Here is a 19,196-nt window from a genome sequence, read left to right as displayed (position 1 = left end):
GAGCCACCCTGGATTGGCCCTGCCTTCCCACCAGGTGCTCAATCATTGTTTCAAGCCATGACTTAGGGTTTCCACTACACTGTCACTGAAGGTAAACCTAATGCATCACAAGTGAGGTTTGGCATCTGCTAAGCAAGAGGGGCATACAAAAAATGCATGTTATGTCTGTAAAATGGTTAAAAGACCCCTTCCCATTTGGGTTTAAATCTTTGTTTAGTTTCAATAGCTCTCACAAGTTAATATTCAGAAAGTCACCTTCTTTGAGAGAAGAACATTAAATATTTAGTTCTTAACACACGGAAAAAAAAATCTACCTGTTAACACTCAGAATTAAAACAATTCAACCACACAGGCACGCTGAATTTTTTGTACATCAGATGCACCCTTTTCATCATCACTACATTACAAAGCCAATGTGTTACTGTCACAAGTGTGGGTGATTTAATTTCTAATTAATGAAATACTACATTCAGAAACAGCATGCCAAGCTATTGGGCCTAAGTGAGAAATTCCAATCACATTTAAATAGTTCAGTTGTTCCAGTGATTGCAACAGTCTCTGAATTCATGTTTTTTAATAAGATAAGACGATCTGACTATGAACAAAACCATATGTGCTGTAGCAACTTCTCAGTTGTCTAATTATCTGTGCTATTTCAAGCCTTGAAATAGCTGTCAAGTGTGTTGTTACAATTCATTATCATTAATTTTCACAATTCTTATTTCACTATACTTTTTCATTATATCCACAGCACCTTTACTATCATGATAATTGTTTTTAAACCCAGCTTGCTTCCATCCTCCTTTCTATAAATACATGACCCTTGCAGTTCTAAAAACAGGAGCCAAGAAGAGTGGCAGATTCCAATATCAGAGACAAAGTTCATCTAAAATTATAGTATCTGTCACATTTTTTTTCCAGACCTCGGCTCGAGATGGTTTTAATGCTCTGTAAGCAATGTCGGGCCTCGTTCCCCCCGTTTGCTGGATGCTGCCTGAGCTGCCTACAGTGAGGCGCTGCCCGAACTCTTGCTGTCTACTGCCCTCTCGTGGGGTCCGTGTGGAAAAATATAATATACACCCAAATAGATGGTTTTTCGAGGCCACGTGAATGCTAGCTTCAATTCAATATCAACAGTGGGTCCATCAGAATTCATGCTTCGGCATACAGATAAGCATTTACAGAACTGATCTCTAACAAAGAAGGGATACACATTTTTAACAACACTCTCGTGTATGCTGTACATTCAGATGATAGCCTTTCATATCAGTGATTCTTTGTCATAATTTTTTCATTAAAATGTCTCATAGATTGGAACTTGACAATTTTAACTACAAAACTTCTATATCCATTATATTTGGGAAAAAAAAATAATGAAGGCCCAAAGCTACTTCAGAAACATGCAAAGTATTTTAAAATTGAACCAAAATCAGCAGAGATTTTAAGAGGCATTTATGAGTAATGTAGATAGTTTATAACTCACATAAATTTATTAACATATTTTTTAGGCCAAGATTTAATAAACAAATAAACAAATAAATTTTGACTGGGATTCAGGATAGTGCTTTCGATACAACTGATGCTTGGGATGAGGTAGATCTGCAAATATACTTGGAAGAAAAAAAAATCCTTTCAGACTGAGCCAAGGTGGGGGTTAAAATCCTCAGACTGGATGGGGCTCTGAGCAATCTGATGTGGCTGTAGATGGCCCTGCCAATTACAGGGGAGTTGGTTTAGATAACCTTCAAAGGTCCCTTTCAACTCAAACAGTTCTATGACCAATACCATTGTTTACTCCATCTCAAAATATGAGTTTCTCTACAGTTTGAACTAATCCCAAAAATCACAAACTCTTGTGTTTTTGGTGGTTTTTTTGTTTGTTTAGTTTTTGGTTTTTTTTTTTATTAATTATTTTCATCACTGGTGATAGATAAGTAGTTTGTGTGAATTTGAACTTGGTTAAACTTCAAGGTAAAGTAGGATGTTCCCAAATGGTTGCCCCAGGAAGGTTACTTCAGTATCTAAAATGTATGACTAATAAGATCTGTCAATAGCCACATCCAGTGCAGTCCAAAAGAACCCTTCCATCTCCTTCACTGTTTAATTAATTTGCAACTAACTCACAGTCATAAGAAAAAGGTCACAAACTCTTAATTACCGTGGTTTCCAACAGTACAAGAAAACAAGACCCGTCACTGATCATTTAATAGAGTACATACATTGTTCACCACCATCTTTTAAATTATGACTTCAGAATAGGGTAAACTATTTCTCATTTCTCCCCATTAAAAAAACAAATACAACAACCCTCCCATGATCTCCCACAATCAAATCCTCATGATCTAAGATTTTAATATTTGCAGTCAACTCTGACACCACTGAAATTAAGAAATCTTGGCAAGCAACTTTGATGGGAATAAAATCAAGTCTGTATTAGAAATGAACCATTACATCACATAGCTATCTCCAGACGTGATGAGGAATAATAGTGCTGTAGTGAAAATGAAGATTCAGCCCACAGTCTAGACTCACTGCCAATATCTAAGGGCAGATCAAGGGTATCAATCACCTTATACCAGCAGCATATCCTTCTTCACAAGAAGTGATAACTTCAGTACTGCAGAAGGTTCCAGTAGAGCCCTTCCATCTGAGCCTGTGCTCATTTTTTCTGACTCCCAGGAATATGCAGCGCTGTTTATTCAGGATTTAGCTTTTGTGACATTGCCACCCATTTTTAAACACACATAAGGGAACAGTTCGATAGGATGACAGTTTTGTGTATCAGTGTAATACAATTCCTTACGGAGCAAGCTGCCAGATTGTAGTGTTTTTATTTTACAAGAATGGCTTTGTACCTTTTATCAGCATCAGACATTGATGCTCAAATCTAATTTTTAGAAGCAGCTAGAAGTAAGTAACTACAGAGTTTAGAAAGAATAGAAAAGGAATGCACTTCAGAGAGCTCCAAATTCAATAGAAGCGTATCTGAGTTTTCAGTTCTTGTCTCCAAGCACCTTGTAGAGACAACCAGGAACACTACAGAATGAGCGCATGAAAGTTTTCCCTCCCCAGTAACCCAATCAGAATGAGTAGGTCAACTTTAGAAAGGAAAGTGTTCTTCTGTTTCCCTCTGAAATTCATATACTGATGTGATATTCTAGTCTTACATTCATTTTCTAATACAAGAGGACCCAGGCTTGAGAAAAACTGGTTTTTTGTTCAATGTCACAAAAGTAAAATTAGAGAGGAAGAAAAATAAAACAAAACAAATGAACAGGATTCAGTGGAAGGAAGGGTCCACGAATAGCTTTGTAGACTTCTGGATTCCAAAGATTTCCATGGCAGTAAAGAGCAAGATTGGACTTGAAATTCAATTCCCTTCTATGTTGTTTGCATTGCTTCATTCCTCCGGTAGATGGCACTAGCAGAACCTATTATCAACCATACAGAACCCATCCCGGGTAAAACGCTGAGTTAAGTTGTTTATGGCTTTGTCGAGTTTGCCCTAATATTTTGTTTTCAGGCCAGGTATCGTGCCAGCTCAAAATCTGGGAAGGAGGGACAAAAGAAGGGCAAGGAACAGATTTCAATAACAGTTTAGCTGGGTAGTCAGAATTGATTGAGGGGGAAATGCAAGTTTGCCTGGGTTAAAAAAAAAAAAAGAGAGAGAAACAATGACAACCAACTAATCTGTTGTAGTCGTTACAGTTCTAGCAATTTGTTCTCTGAAGCAAGGACTTCAGTATCAGGTAGGGAGGAGGGGAGCTGCTTGAAGATTGGGAAAAACCTTGAGTCAGAAGTGCAAAAGGAATATGAGATTATGGGATGATCTACTGTGGGCAAGATGAAAAACTTGAAATTACATACCCTGAGAGGTGTGAAGCCTGGGTTTAAACAAATGTAGGTGCTAAATAGAGTGGTACATATGCAAATTTCAGGACATTCAAACAGCTGTCACTCAGCATTAGTGCAACAAAAACAATTGTAAAGTCATCAAAATGTTTGCTGCTTACCATGGGCATATCACTGAATAAATAAAGCTTTTAAACCCTATTTTGATATACAAATAAGAACATCTTTTCTTCAGCTGCAAGCTGTTACTGACTAGCTAAGACTCAAAAGCTTTGCACCCAGCATGCATTTTCTTGTGGACCCCATTTTGAGGTACTTGACTTTCCTGTGCAGTGAATAAGAAACTTCAGTACATAATGCAAAACAGAGAACTTAATCACATGGCAGCCAGCCAGGAAAGGGGCTGTTTCCACACCACGTTAAACTGACCAAGTCTTTTTTTTTTTTTTTTTTTTTTTCTTTTTTTTTAATACAGCCTTGAGTTTGTGAGGGAAAAGGCAAAAATGTAGATAGAGACCACGACTGAGAAAGAGACCACGACTGAGAAAGAGACCAACACCAGGTGGCAGAAGGGACAACAGGAACCAACAGACAGAGAAAACTGAGATAGAGCAAATAGCCAAAATGCATCCAGAGAGTGCGTGGGACTAAGAACAGATGAGGAGCAAGACTCACTCAGAAAGACAGAGAGAGAAACAGACATTGGCAACAAAAATGGATCTTATTTGGAGGCTGGGTACAGAGGCAAGGAGAAAGGGACTAGTTGAACAAACTAGGTAAGGAGAAACAAAACAGGGCTGGAAGTGCATTGATGACTGAGTAAGTAGTCTGAGGGAGAAATCATAGAATCACCAAGGGCATCCAGTCCAGCCACCTATACTAATATTTCCCAACTAAACCACGTCCCACAGTACAACATGTAAACATTTATTGAATTTTTGCTTTCAGGGATGGTGACACCATCACTTCCCTGGGCAGCCCGTTCCAGCACCTGACTACTCTTTTGCAGAAGTTTTTCCTAATATCCAACCTGAATCACCCCTGGCATGAATTGAGGCCATTCCCTCTCATCCTATTGCTAGTTATGCAGAAGAGGCTGACTCTCACATCACCACAACCTCCTTCCAGGTAGTTGTAGAGAGTGACAAGGTCTCCACTGAGCATCTTCTTCTCCAGACTAAACATTCTCTCAGCTTCACTTCATAAGACTTGTACTCCAGACCCCTTACCAGCTTTGTTGCCCTTCTCTGAACATGCCCCAGGGCCTGTTAACTTTCTTGTAGTAATAGCCCCAAAACTGAACACCGTAAGATGTGACCTCACCAGAGCTGAGTACAGGGAGACAATCACATCCTTGCTCCTGCTGGCAGCACTATTTCTGATACAAGCCAGAATACCATTGGCCTTCTTGACCACCTGAGCACACTGCTGGCTCATGGTCAGCCAAATGTTGACTGACACTCCCAGGTCCATTTCTTCCACACAATCTTCCAACCACTCTGCCCCAAGCCTGTAGCATTGCCTGGAGTTGTTGTGGCCAAAGCACAGGACCTGACACTTGGTCTTCATCCTGTTGGCCTCAGTACAGAGCACCCAGGTCCCTGTAGGGTCATCCTACCCCCAGGCAGATTGACACTTCCGACAAGCCTGGTGTTAGCTGCAAACTTACTGAAGGTGTGTTCAATCCCCTGGTACAGGTCATCAATGAAGAGATTAAACAGGATGGGCCCCAGTACTGACCCTTGGGAACACTACTTATGACTGATGACCAGATGGATTTTAACTCCATTCACTATTGCTCTCTGTGCTAGTCCCTCTAGCCAGTTTTTCATCTAGCAAAGAGTATATCTATCCAAGCATGGTTGCCAGCTTCTCCAGTAGAATACTGTGGAAGATAGTGGGCTTTGCTGAGGTTTAGACAAACCACATCAACAGCCTAACAGCCTTTAACATACCGGTATCAGGTGGTGGACATAGAGAAGAAAAACTATGGTTTTTTTATTTGTTTCGTTGTTACTGTGAGGAGAGGCTAGAATAAACTAGGAGTATACTGAGGTCAGAAGAGATGAACCCATGACTGTAGACTGTTAAACTAGAATTTGTATATTCCAGATACTGTACTCCCAGAAAAAAAGAATGTATGTATGTTCAGCTGGTTGAGAAATCAAATCAGATCTGAAACAAAAGACCAGCATGAAGTGTGAGGTAAGAATATGGCCAAGAGAGACTAATAGAAACAGGATGAGATTGCCAACTCAAAGTTCACCATTTTAGTTTCAGCTGGGATAGAAGTGTGTGGGATGATGCTATGTTTTGATTCCAGGAGAAAAACAATGTTAATAACACACTGGTGTTTATAGCTGTCTGTTAAGCAGCGTCTTTAAGGGCAGGTAAGTCTAGTTTCATTATCACTTTCTTTCACAGGAAAGGTTCCCTGACTGTGAACAGGAAAGGAGGGTCTGGGAACTTGTTCCCAGCATGTCCATAAGCAAAGATCAAAGCACAGCATGATCAAGAAGAAGAACGGCATCTGCCATTCTATTTGGGAGCTACATAGGACAAATAAGTAACTTCGCTTAAGTCTAACATGGTGTCAAGGTAACATGCCATGGTTGGAATCAGCTCTTAATTTTCTTAGTCAGACAGCTGAAAAAAAATCTCAGCCCCTTTGATATATATGAGTATATGCTACTCAGCAATACTGCTCACACTAATTTTAAGAGAGCTCGGAAGCAGCTTGTCAAATGCCACAATCAGTATAAGTGCCTCCAGTTCTTCCCTTGCTGTTCCTTGGCATTACTATCTTGCACTGAAAGGACAACAGTAAAGCAGCCAACCCTGCCATTTGAACTTCTTTCAGAACAGAAGGAAGCTGTTCATTCAGTGTACATTCACTGACCTAACATTTTATGTATCAAGAAGAATCCTACTACACATGCATGCCTTCTCACATATGACTGAGTGTATAATCAAGATGTTATAATTACAATATAATCAAGAGAATTAGGCAAAGTAAACAACAATCACAAAAGAGAATTAGTGGAAGAGCTTACCCTTCGGCTGAGCTCACCAGAAGACACCAAGAGGAGTGATCTCCAGAAGAGATCCTTCCCCCCTGGTAGCCAGCTCTTAAATAGGTCTGGCTCCACCCCTTCCGGCAGCACAGGTGCATTGCCTTCACCTGTGCTCCTCTGGCTGACTCATGGCTCGCCTCAGGTGATCAATCAGAGGTTCAGGCCGTGACTCAGCAGTTCCCATACACTGGGACATACGAGGAAATACAGAAAATATGTCTCCATTTTAGAGGGGACATTTCCTAATATATTATTTATGACTTGGAAAACTAGGAACATCTTCAGTGGAGAAGATCATAATTGTGTACATCTAACACAAGATCCTTTATTCCATTAAAAATTTATCTTGTATTATATGTTACCAACATATAAAAATTAATCTCTCCTTTTTAAAGAGCTGTTGCTCTTTTATTGTAAAGATGATCAAGCTTACACATTCATCTAGCAATACTAGGCAGAGCAGTGAGATTTGCAGCCTTGCAAGGAAGTAAAAAGTCCCACTGAGATGAAAATACAGCATGGTAAAAATAACTACACAAGTGCCAGTAAATCAGCACCTATAAATGATAACCTGAAAAGTGAAATGTATTCAGAGGGGATATTTCACATACATGATGGAACGGTGATAAAAATTACATGTAACGTTCCCAGGATTTTCCAGAAAAGTGGGCTGAAACAAAAATCTTGAGAGAACTTTACTCAGATAAGAGCTCTAAGCAGTTTGGAAAGCAACAACCAAAATATGAAAACCAGTGACTAAGCTATATTCTCTGAAGAGGAAACAAACAAGCGCATCAGAAAAAAATGAGTTCTACCAATTTACTGAGATTCCATGCTGTGTTGACACCAAGAGCTCAGCTCCAAATAGCTAACTAGAAAGATCTTTAGAAAGATCAGCAAACAGTTCATACCAATGGCTTTGAAAGTCATGTAAACAATCTAAAAGTACTGCTTATGGATTCACGGAATCATAGGAGGGTTGAGGTTGGAAAGGACCCTCTGAGTCCATCTGGTCCAACCCCTGCTCAAGCAGACACTCAGAGCAGGGTGCCCAAGACTAGATCTAGGCAGTTGCTGCAGATAACCTCTCTGGGCAACCTGTACCAGTGCTCAATCACCCTCATTGTGAAACAGTGTTTCCCAATGTTCAGGCAGAACCTCCTCTGCTCAGTTTGTGCCCATTGCCATGAATCTGACTCAAAGTTGCCCTGCAGATTCTGCCCTGCTCTCTCCATTGCCTTTCTGTCTTCCCCCCCCCCCCCCCCCCCCCCCCCACGGACAAGGATAGAAACAGATGGTGTGGCAGCAGTATCTTCTTTGAGAACTGACACCAGCCCTAGGGGAATACCTCTATTTCTTGGTGCAGGAGAGCCTTACATGTCTCAGATTGCTGCTAATAATTTTGCAGTGGAGCAGCCTTTAACTCCACTCAGACCCATTTTTCATTATTACCCCAACCTTGACTCAGTCATAGTGCTTCACATCCGAGGACTGAGGGAATGACAGCTACCCTCTTATACCATATTACAGGTTCACAGAAGCAGAGTGATTGAGGTTGCTGAGTACAGCAAGACAGCTGACTGTGTGTTGTCCCTACTATTGGTTTCACCTATAAATCTCAGCAGTACAAGGAAATGAAAAAGCAACAAGCAAGGAAACAGAGTAAAATTACAGCTTTGTAGCTCAGCTTCATTTGAGAATTAGAACAAAAATGTAATATTAGATATGCGTGCTGTTTTGAATTTATTTGGAGCAGCATGCACAAGCAGTACTACGATAAGCCAGTAAGAGAGAAACTCAAATTAAAAAAGAGCATGATGTACATTTGTACATATTCTGTGCAACCAAAGGTATCAGTAATTCAGCATAGTGTGAATTAAAAGGAGTTTGCCCAAAATGCGTAAATATTTTTATTCCTCATGAAGAAAACTGCAATTCAGCACATACCACAGCTTATATATTGTATGCTCCAGGCATTTAAGTCTACAAGGTCAATGATTCAGCTACGCTGTCAAAAATCTCCCTTGTGACAAGTCACCTTGTTCCCAGATGGTTATGAAACGAGATCATTGACACTGTCAGGAATCTGCTGGTTTTTTTCCTTTCTCTCAATATTTAGTCAAGTTAGCACAGAAGAGTGTGAGAATGACAGCTATGGTGACTGTATTCCATTGTGAATTCACAAAAAGGTTCAGCTTAAGCAGAACTGGCACCAGCCTCCCCACACTGTCTCATCAAACCCATCAGCTCTGGCCTACAGTGACCTCCTCCAGCAGAGAGCTCTTTTTAAACCCAATTTAAGCAACAGTTTCTATAGTGGCAAAGGCTTGCAAAGTAAGCAGCTCTGCTACATGGCTTGCTGGTTCAAGATCACACACCCTTACCATATAGTTGTCTCATCAGTAGATAGATTGAAGCTGCTGGTCATTACGTATCCAACCTTGAATTAACTGACTTTTCTGTCCCTAAAGACTGTTCTGGCCATCTAGTACAGCATGCTTTTTAGAACAACTCATGAAGATATTCCCAACGAGATGTTCAAGTATTTATATAAGTAGATACATAATTCCAAAAATCAATTACAACACTGCAAATAACAGGAAGAAATCCAGCAGGATTGCCTAAAGCAATAAAACTATCCTATGAAGACTACTGAATCCAAGATCCCTTCTCATTCACCAGTCACAGAGAAGTTTCCTTGGGACTGATGTTAGTCACCCTGCATTTCCCTTAGAAGAGTTCCAGTAGAAGCTTAAGGATATTTGTTTTACAAGGCTTCAGTTAAGAGGATGTAAAAGGTTGATTAAGAGGAACTTTGTACTTCAAATAGGGACACTGAGTTTTCTTTTAGAAGCAAAGTAAAAAACAAACTATCAGCTCAAAAATATTCCCTTATTCTGCACATCCATGCAATTTTAATTCCCAATGACTAACTGTCAACTTATAGGAGAAATCTGTAAGGAGAGATTTTCATTTCTATTGAATATATGCCAGGGTATGATGCCCCTGTGACTTTCTCTGTCATTATGTCTTTTCTCTAGGCCTACCTGAAAGCAGCTGTCATTTCAATTTGACAGCCCAACACATACACAGGGAGAAGCAACAACAAGGGTTACAGATGAAAACACCTATTTTGATACAACTACTATGAAAATAAACGTATGAGATCTGATGTCTGGGAATGGGCATTTGAGGTACATAACTTGGTAAGCTGAAGTTTTGGGTATACAACAAAAGAAATGAAAAAGGAAGAGCATTAAGCCTACCTGCATTCATCTGCCATGACAACTTCTTCCATAACTATGCTGCAGACATTGTTGGGTTTCTCTACTGCAGACAACATCCAGCCAGTTTTTATTATTTTCTAACAATAAAATTCCACCAACATCACTTATATACAAACTCCTATTAATTTTGGAAGAGAAGTTTGGAAATTACCAGTTTAAATTTGCATTAAAGCAACGGTGTGATCTATGAAAAGTTCATTAAGAAAATGCATTACGCTAGTGAAGTGAATGTGATAATTAAACTTCGACAGTCTTTGCATATTTAGATATGAACATTATTAATGATGTCATAGCTATAGTAAGTACCAGAAATACATTCCTAAGCCTTACACTAATTTGTTAATATTATAAAACTGCATTTCCGTGTGCAAGCATTTATAAATAATTAAGTAGTTTATAGAAAACCAAATGGACATACTGATTTTGAAACACAGATACATCTGATACATAACTGTCAGAATTGGATGGAAACATGTAAAATACAGTGGCTAAATAATGGTTAAAAGTCCTTTTCCAAATCGAAAGAACAGTCTCGCCAGGTAACATTCCATGCCTTCCATTTCAGCTTTCTAGACACCTGGCTAGCTACAGTGGAATGGAGATTTGTAGTATCATCCCACAGCGTTCTCCACAGCCTCACCCAAATTCAAAGCAAATAGCACACCTTGGACAACTCTTCCTCATTTGGGTTCCTATCATTCACTGCAGGCAACAAAGGGTTTCCTAAGAACTCTCACATACAGCAATGCAGTTCTTCTGACAAGCACTCAGTCTGTGATAATATCTAGCTATCTGGGAGCTTGTTCTCTTTTCTAGATGCTCTGAACTGATGGAACAGCTTAGCAGATGAATTCTTTACCACATTTAAAGCCGAAACCTACTTCATCATGTTCTATCAAAGATGATACGATTACAGAAGTACCAGCACATCAGTGACCTCTGAACATTTCTTCCCTTACCTTTTTCTGCTACTCAGCGTTTCTGCATATTCTTGAACTTCATTTATAGTACCATTTATTTTGCTAAAAGCCTACATGCAAATAATTATACAGTCTAAACCTGCACTAAGAAATGCTGTAGTGTTAGACTGCAAAAAAACAGTTGTTTTCAACCCATGGCAGGAACTGGATACCACTCCAGTATCACCAATATTCCTTAATTCACAATGTCAAGGTCCATAGATCATGTAAAAATCCAACTAAAGAAACCCAAAAACCCTGTTCAGAGACTGCATAATTATATTAAATGATTAAATTAACATTAAAATGCCTACCATATGCTGGGCTGCATCAAAAGGGGAACGGTCAGCAGGGTTAGAGAGGTGATCCTGCCCCTGTGCTGAACACCACACAGCAGCTCAGCACCATGGCACCATTCCCCTTACTCCTCCCTCAAATGAGAAGATGAGGGAGAGAAATGGAAACAAAACAGAACTCATGGGCCAAAATAAAAACTAAGACAGAAAAGGGAAATAGGATCAAAAATGCACTGATATGTACATATTCACAGCATAACCACCCTCCAGCCACCAACCAACATCCTACTACTGTGAGGCACTGCAATGCCTCTGCATTATGTCATGTGGTACAATGTCACCCCCGGTCTCAATCAAGCAGCCCAGCTCCAGGTGTGCACCATCACCCAGCAACATCCAAACAGCAGGGTGCTCTCAGTGCCAAACACCATTTCTGTTGAAACCAGGACCAGCCCTACGATCTTCACTGTAAAAGGATAAAACAAATGCATAGGAAACAATGCAACCATTATTTGACAAAGCTTCAGAAAAAGCTGTAAGATGTTAATTTCCCAAATATCTGAGTGGTATAACAGCAGTATGCTGGTCTGTCCTCAGTGTTTCCTGTCAAGTTCCTACAACAGTCCTCAGTGTTGTTCCAATGCATTTTTTTCCTTGGTTTTGGAGATTTTCTTTTCTATGTCATAAGACTGACAATGAAAAACTGCTTAAGAAATGAATGATTGCCAGCACTAGAGATGATTATTGCAATCTCAGAAAAACTTGGGTTTTTTTCCCCAATTTTTTTCTCACATGCTAAAATTATAAGGCAAAGCAATCACATATAGAAATATTAAGAATAGAAACTAGACCTCTGCTTAAAATTAACCATGGAATTACAGAATGGTCTGCATTGGAAGGGACCTTTAAACCCAGCCAGTCCCATCCCCCTGCTTTGTCTAGTTGCTACCCACCAGATTATGCTGCCCAGGGCTCCATCCAGCCTGGTCTTAGACTCCTCCAGGAATGGAGCATCACATCTTCTTTAGGCAGTCTGTACCAGTGCCTCACTATCCTGTCTGTAAAAAAATTTCGCCTAATTATCTAGTCTAAATCTCCCCTTTTAATTTAAAACCATTCCCTTATCCTATCACTATTAAGACAGTGTAAAAAGCCAGTCTGTTTATTTATAAACTCCCTTTAAGTACTGGAAGGCTGCAGTGATGTCTCCCTAGATCCCTCTCCAGAAGGAACAAGCCTCACTCTCTCAACTTGTCTTCATAAGAGAGGTGCTGTAGCCCTCCAGACTCACCCCAACAGTGAGTCACCCCATCTTTCTCATGCTGGGGATCCCAGCACAGAATGCCAGTAAGTTTTGCTTTGATTTATATGCAGATATAGACCTAGACTATACACTTGGAAGAAATTCCTTACTTTGAGGGTGTGAGACACTGGAACAGGTTGCCCAGTAAGGTTGTGATTGTTCCCTCCCTGGAAGCAATCAAGGCAAGGCTGGCTGGGGCTTTGAGCAGCCTGATATAGTGGGAGGTGTCCCTGCCTATAGCAGGGGGTTGGAACTAGATCATCATAAAAGTCCCTTCCAACCCAAACCATTCTATTATTCTATGAATTCCTTATTTACTAAGTATTCCACACTTCAAACCAATATGCCTCCAATCTAGGGATAAGGATGGTGTGAGCAACCAAGTCAAACGCTTTGCGTGTATTATATATAGTTGTTGTTTTCACTTCCTTTTCTGTTTAAACTGTTTTTATCTCTGCACATTAGTTTTACTTTTATAGTGGTTTAATCAATCCCCCTGGTGGACAGTTTTTGCTAAGCTGCCTGTGGGTTTAAAGCACAGCAGAGTCACAGATCAGGAATATCATATTCAGTTGTGATCTTGTTTTTCCTGCACTGCTGCTCCCTGGCTGCCTGTATAGTTAGACTATTGATATAGTCTTGAGAAAAGAGATTAACACATACTACATCATCCAATAGCAGCCTGAAACACACATTGTGGCTTGGTCTACCCACAAAACTTCTAATTTTCTCTCACTAAAGGTGAAGGAATAATTTGTGAGTGAACTTTGCCCATTATAGAGCACTTCTGTGACAAGTGCTAGGAAGATTCATAGCTCTATTCATTCTCTCACTTCCTTCCCACATAGCTTTCTTGACACAAAAGTATATTGACATCTGCCTACTAATCACAAGAGCTTCACTAACTGGCGTAAGTGCTACCACGTAGTCTTAATCTACATATATCTGAGTTTATGCTCATAAATCTGCAAAGTTAGAGGGAAGATAATTTAAAAGGGAAGTAAATTATACAGTATATGCCAAATAGCCAGGTTTAGTAGATACCATCTGTGTATTAATACCCTGTTTATGTGAGTCTGTAAAACTTTGCCTCATTACCACAACAAAACATCTTGAACCAAAACTGAACCATATTCTTCAGGTCAGTATCATAAACTCTGGACCATCTGAGTTCAAATAAAACAGTGGAAGTGTGATAGGAATGTCAATCCAAAGCCTAGACAGCGCACAAGGACAGGCTAAGCTACTACTCAGACAGAAGTGATAAGTGTGCGGGAGGGATGTCATTGTCCAGTGGTCTGGAAAGATCAATTTTTTCTTGTGAATTTCACTCACTTTAGAATGACATTTATATCATAGTCAGACACTAGCTCAGGATATCAGAGGACCTCTAATCAAGCATAGAGCCTGATTCTTCTACCTCACTCATCTCTTATGCTAAGTTGTTCCACCATTGAATTTCTGGATCTTCCTGAAGAACAGCTGACACACGATGCTGGTATTAGATATCTTTATCAGTATCTGAAGCTGAGGCAGGATCCTTCAATAACAGACATAAAGGCCACTTCTCTTAAACAATTAGCAGGCTGCATTTTGCATTAGCATTTAATATAATAATGTGATATGTTGTTAACATCTACTTATACAATAAAATTTATATACATTGTTCATGCAGATGCTTTTGTAGGTATGCATACACCTTGCTTCCCATTACAAATGGAACAGGTGAACAGATAAGTTAACAAAACAAAAATTGTCAGTGCACCTTAGAAATGAGTACAGTTTCTCAGCTTACGTTTTGTGAACACAAATAAATGTTAAGCTTACTGCTTTTAAAATGTCCTAACTTAGCGCCTCTGTATCAGTTATTACCAGCAGTCCAACTGCCTTGCTTCTTTATCATTGGAGAGGATTTCTCTTCATTTGAAAGCTCCATCCAAAAAAAAAAAAAAAAAAAGTCTGCACAAGAAATTAATTAGCTGAGGGAAGGAAATGGGATTCAAAGTGTTCTTCTGAATGGGAAACAACATCAAGAAAACATGAATTATGTTCCTTACTCTTATCTTCCACAAAACTCCTTTATTTTAAAATTTGTTGATACAGTTGCTAGTGCAATGAGTATTGATCCTCTTCAGGATCTACAATTCAAATAATACTGCAAGTACAGAGAAGAAGGTAAGATGTAACAATAATAAATTCCACAAAGATTTGAAAGTTGCGTTAAGAAACTTGCTGAAAAAACAAGTTGTCCAGGGTCAGAACTATTCTCAGTATAACTGCAGCTAGACTCACTGTTTTGTTTTCCACCTTACTCCTTCAAAACTCTCTTCCTACTGCCATCTTACAGATTTAGCCAGAATGTGATTGCTACCCCAATCAGTTGATCTATGGTATTGATGGTGTATTTGTGCAACACTGAATTATCAAGTGTTATCACTGTAGTTGCACCTGTGATAATAAGTTTGTACTGCTCAATAACAAGACAGCGGTATTTTGTTATTGATGTTATTGAATGGACATTGAATTTAACAGCAAAAAGTTAATAAGTTAATAAGTGTATGCAGAGAACAGTCAACTAGATAAACTAGGCCCTGAGAAGACCTCACTATTTAAAAGGAAGCTACAAGAAAGAAATGGAAAAATTCTTTAGTGGAGTCTGTCGCAATGAGACAAGAGGATATGGTTTCAAACTAAAAGAGGGGTGATTTAGATTGGATATAAGAGTTGGTTTTTAAAAAAAAAAAAACAAAAAAAACCAATAAGGGTAGTGAAACACTAGAACAGGTTGCCCATAGATGTAAGTGAATACCCCTCCTTGGAGACATTCAAGGTTAGGCCAGATCAGAGCATACTGATCTAGCTGTAGGCGTCCCTGTTCATTGCAGGGGAGTGGATTAAATGACCCTTAGAGGTCTCTCCCCACTAAAAAGCTTATGATTCTATGAATCTGCCTTCTCTTCAGAGTTTTGCGTAGAATCACAGGAAAATTCAGACTGAAAGGGATTTCAAGAGGTTTCTAACTCAATCCTCTTCTTGAAAGAGACATAGCTATGAGATCAGACTAGACTGCTTGGGACTGCAATCCAGATCTAGAAGGATGAGGAACAGGTGAGAAAAAGCATGACTAAGAGTGGGAGGGGATTCAATGGGAGGAAAGCGGTAGTGATTGTATTGAAGAGAAAAATAATCACAGGAGGGTGAAAGTTCTAGAGCAAACTGAAAAAGGCAGCTAGGCTAAGAAGTAAGCAAGTTAAAAAGAGCCTGCAGAAGAATTGCTGCAAAGAGGAAGGAAGAAGGAAAAGAGGAAGATGCAGTTATCTCTTACTATGAGACCTGGAAACTAACAGACAAGTAGAGTGAAGGAATAGATTGACAAAGGATGGAAAAACATAACAGCATTCACCTCACTACAAAGAAAGCTTGAATTCATCTCCACAAAGTGCTGGTCATACCATCTTGCCTTGGGAAAGTCCCTCCTGTCTCACCTTCTTTATAGCTCTCACTGAGAGAGTTGGATTGTTGGAAACTGGTGCAGAAAGCTTCCATATGCTTCACCTGGGTTGCTGAAACAGTACCTCATGACATCTCCCAAACCACAAAGAGGATAATAGTATACTATACCGACTGCTGGTTATTGTATTTCATATTACCCCCAAAACTATATGTAAAAATACACATGCTTACTTGATTGATCATATAGGGTTTTACTAAGTCATGCTAAGTTCCTTTACACCTTGTTTCAAGGCCAAATACATTCTAAAGGCTGTAAGGTTTTAGTGCTTATGTAGGAGTCATAAGGAGTCATAAAGTAAGTAAGCATGGAAGTACTTCTTCCTTATTTTTAACCTATATTATTGTGCTAAACACCAACTGAAACAATCCCACTATCATGCACAGTTTAAAGCTGCACAAGCAAGTAAGCTACCGGAGGTAGAATCATAGATTCACAAGGTTGGAAACGACCTATAAGATCATCTAGTCCAACCGTCTCCTCATCACCATTGCCACCACAAGCACTAAACCATATCACGCAGCACGTCATCCAGACGCCTCTTGAACACTGCCAGGGATGGCAACTCCACCACCTCCCTGGGCAGCCATTCCAGTGCCTGATCACCCTCTGAGAGAAAAAGTTCTTTATGTCTAATCTAAACCTCCTCTGATACAACTTGTGGCCATTACCCCGTGTCCTGCTCATTGCCTGGGAGAAGAGGCCAAACCCCTCTTCATCACAACCTCCCTTCAGGAAGTTATACAGTGCAGTGAGGTCTCCCCTGAGCCTCCTCTTCTCCACACTGAACAATCCCAGCTCCCTCAGCCGCTCCTCATAAGACTTGTGCTCCAGACCCCTCACCAGTTTCATTGCCCTTCTCTGGACACACCCCAGGACCTCAACATCTTTCCTGTAGTGAGGAGCCCAAAACTGAACACAGTACTCAAGGTGCGGCCTCACCTCGAGTAGAGGGGCTGAGTAGAGAGGGATGATCACCTCCCTGCTCCTGCTGGCCATACTGTTTCTAATGCAGGCCAGGATGCCATTGGCCCTCTTGGCCACCTGAGCACACTGCCTGCTCATGTTCAGACGAGCATCAACCAACACCCCCAGGTCCTTCTCTTCTTCACATTCATCCAGCTGCTCATCCCTAAGCCTGTAACACTGCATGGAGTTGTTGTGCCCAAAGTGCAGGACCCGGAACTTGGCCTTGTTGAACCTCACCCCATTCACCTCAGCCCAGTGATCCAGCCTGTCTAAATCCCTCTGAAGGGCCGCCCTACCCTCAGGCAGATCAACACCACCTCCCAGCTTGGTGCCATCTGCAAACTTACTGAGGGTGCACTCAATGCTCTCATCTAGGTCATCAGTAAAGATATTAAACAAGATGGGCCCCAGTACTGACCCCTGGGGGACACCACTTGAAACAGGTCGCCAGCTGGACTTCACTCCATTCACCACAACCCGCTGGGCACGGCCCTGTAGCCAGTTCCTTACCCAAAGAAGGGTATATCTGTTCAGACCACGGGCAGCCAGTTTCCCCAGGAGAAGCCTGTGAGGGACCGTGTCAAAGGCTTTGCTGAAGTCTAGGCAGACTACATCAACAGCCCTTCCCTCATCTGTCAGACTGGTCTCCCAGTTATAGAAAGAGATGAGGTTGGTCAAACACAACCTGCCTTTCACGAACCCGTGCTGCCTGGGTCTGATCCCCTGGACACCACACACATGCCGTGCAGTCTCATCCAAAATGATTTGCTCCATAACTTTCCCTGGTACTGAGGTCAGGCTAACAGGCCTATAGTTCCCCGGATCCTCCTTACAGCCTTTCTTGAAGATGGGAGTCACATCAGCAAGCCTCCAATCCTCTGGGACCTCACCAGTTAACAAGAAGCGCTGATAGATGGCCAAAAGGGGCTTGGCAATCATCTCCACCAGCTCCCTCAGGACCTGAGGTTGTAGCCCATCCGGTCTCATGGACTTGTGACAGTCCAGGCAGAGGAGGAGCACTCTGACTGTCTCCACCGAAATTGCTGGGGGCATTTTCTGAGCAGCGCCCCAGACTTCCAGATCGAGGCATAAAAAGCCTGGCTATTAAAGGCAGACGTAAAGAAGGCATTGAGGACCTCAGCCCTCTCCTTGTCCTCAGAGACCACATTCCTTGCTGCATCAAGTATAGAATGAGGTACTTCATTTTTGTCACTAGATGGCAGAAGACAGAAGTAAATTCTTCTATGTCATGGTAGCCTTCTTAATGAATGATTTTATTTTTTTTTTTTTTTTAAATGCCAGTAGTTTCATAAACTGGATAGTAAAATCAAAGTGAAAGATACAGCAGAGACTCTGAAATTAAGTAGAATAGATTTTAATGTTTTTAAAATGAAGATTTTCCTTGGAGAATCGCTGTGTTTGAATAGACCGGTATATTTTCAGTAATTATGTAGAGATCAGCTCGGTGGAACAGATTTTATGCATTTCAAACCCCAGAAAAGTTTTTCCAGCTTTCATTAGAAGACCCAGCTTTCATTAGAATTTAGGAACTAATTACTCAGAAGGAAGTTGTGAAACATCAAACCTCAGTGTTTGTTAGAATGAGAAGTCAAGATGAAATCTAAGAGTACTCTACACCAAGGATGCTCCTTTCTTCTGCTGAAGTGCTGCTAGGCACAGCTGAAGGACCAGAGGGACCAAGATCCTGCTTAGCGCTTCAAACAGGTTCATATCACCCCCTTCCCCCTGCGTTCTAAATCATTACAGTCATAAACTGTGGCTTAAACCTACATTAGTTTTAGATCAAAACCATGTAAGCACTTCCTTCAGTGTTACTAGTGCAAAGGGGCTTCTTAACACATCTGTTGCAAATACCTTCATTATTTCTCATACAGTATCATGCTTAGTGAGAGAGCTAGAATTACTTCCCACAGAATTGACAGGT

General features: G+C 40.6%; 1 protein-coding gene and 1 long non-coding RNA gene across 2 annotated transcripts in view; one reads left to right on the top strand and one right to left on the bottom strand.

Moving 5' to 3' along the window:
• LOC128091607 (uncharacterized) overlaps window positions 1-17,131 on the top strand; it is a 102,695-nt gene extending 85,564 nt beyond the window's left edge. The window contains exon 2 of the long non-coding RNA XR_008211486.1: window positions 17,039-17,131. This is a non-coding gene — a long non-coding RNA (uncharacterized LOC128091607). The remainder of the gene's footprint in view (window positions 1-17,038) is intronic.
• PREX2 (phosphatidylinositol-3,4,5-trisphosphate dependent Rac exchange factor 2) overlaps window positions 1-19,196 on the bottom strand; it is a 216,166-nt gene that overhangs the window by 195,597 nt on the left and 1,373 nt on the right. The window lies entirely within an intron of this gene.

Source organism: Tympanuchus pallidicinctus, unplaced genomic scaffold (assembly GCF_026119805.1).
Source record: "Tympanuchus pallidicinctus isolate F22 unplaced genomic scaffold, pur_lepc_1.0 scaffold5, whole genome shotgun sequence".
Lineage (NCBI taxonomy): Eukaryota > Metazoa > Chordata > Aves > Galliformes > Phasianidae > Tympanuchus > Tympanuchus pallidicinctus.
The sequence above is the reverse complement of the archived record's forward strand: the minus strand, read 5'-3'. Positions and strand labels throughout refer to the sequence as shown.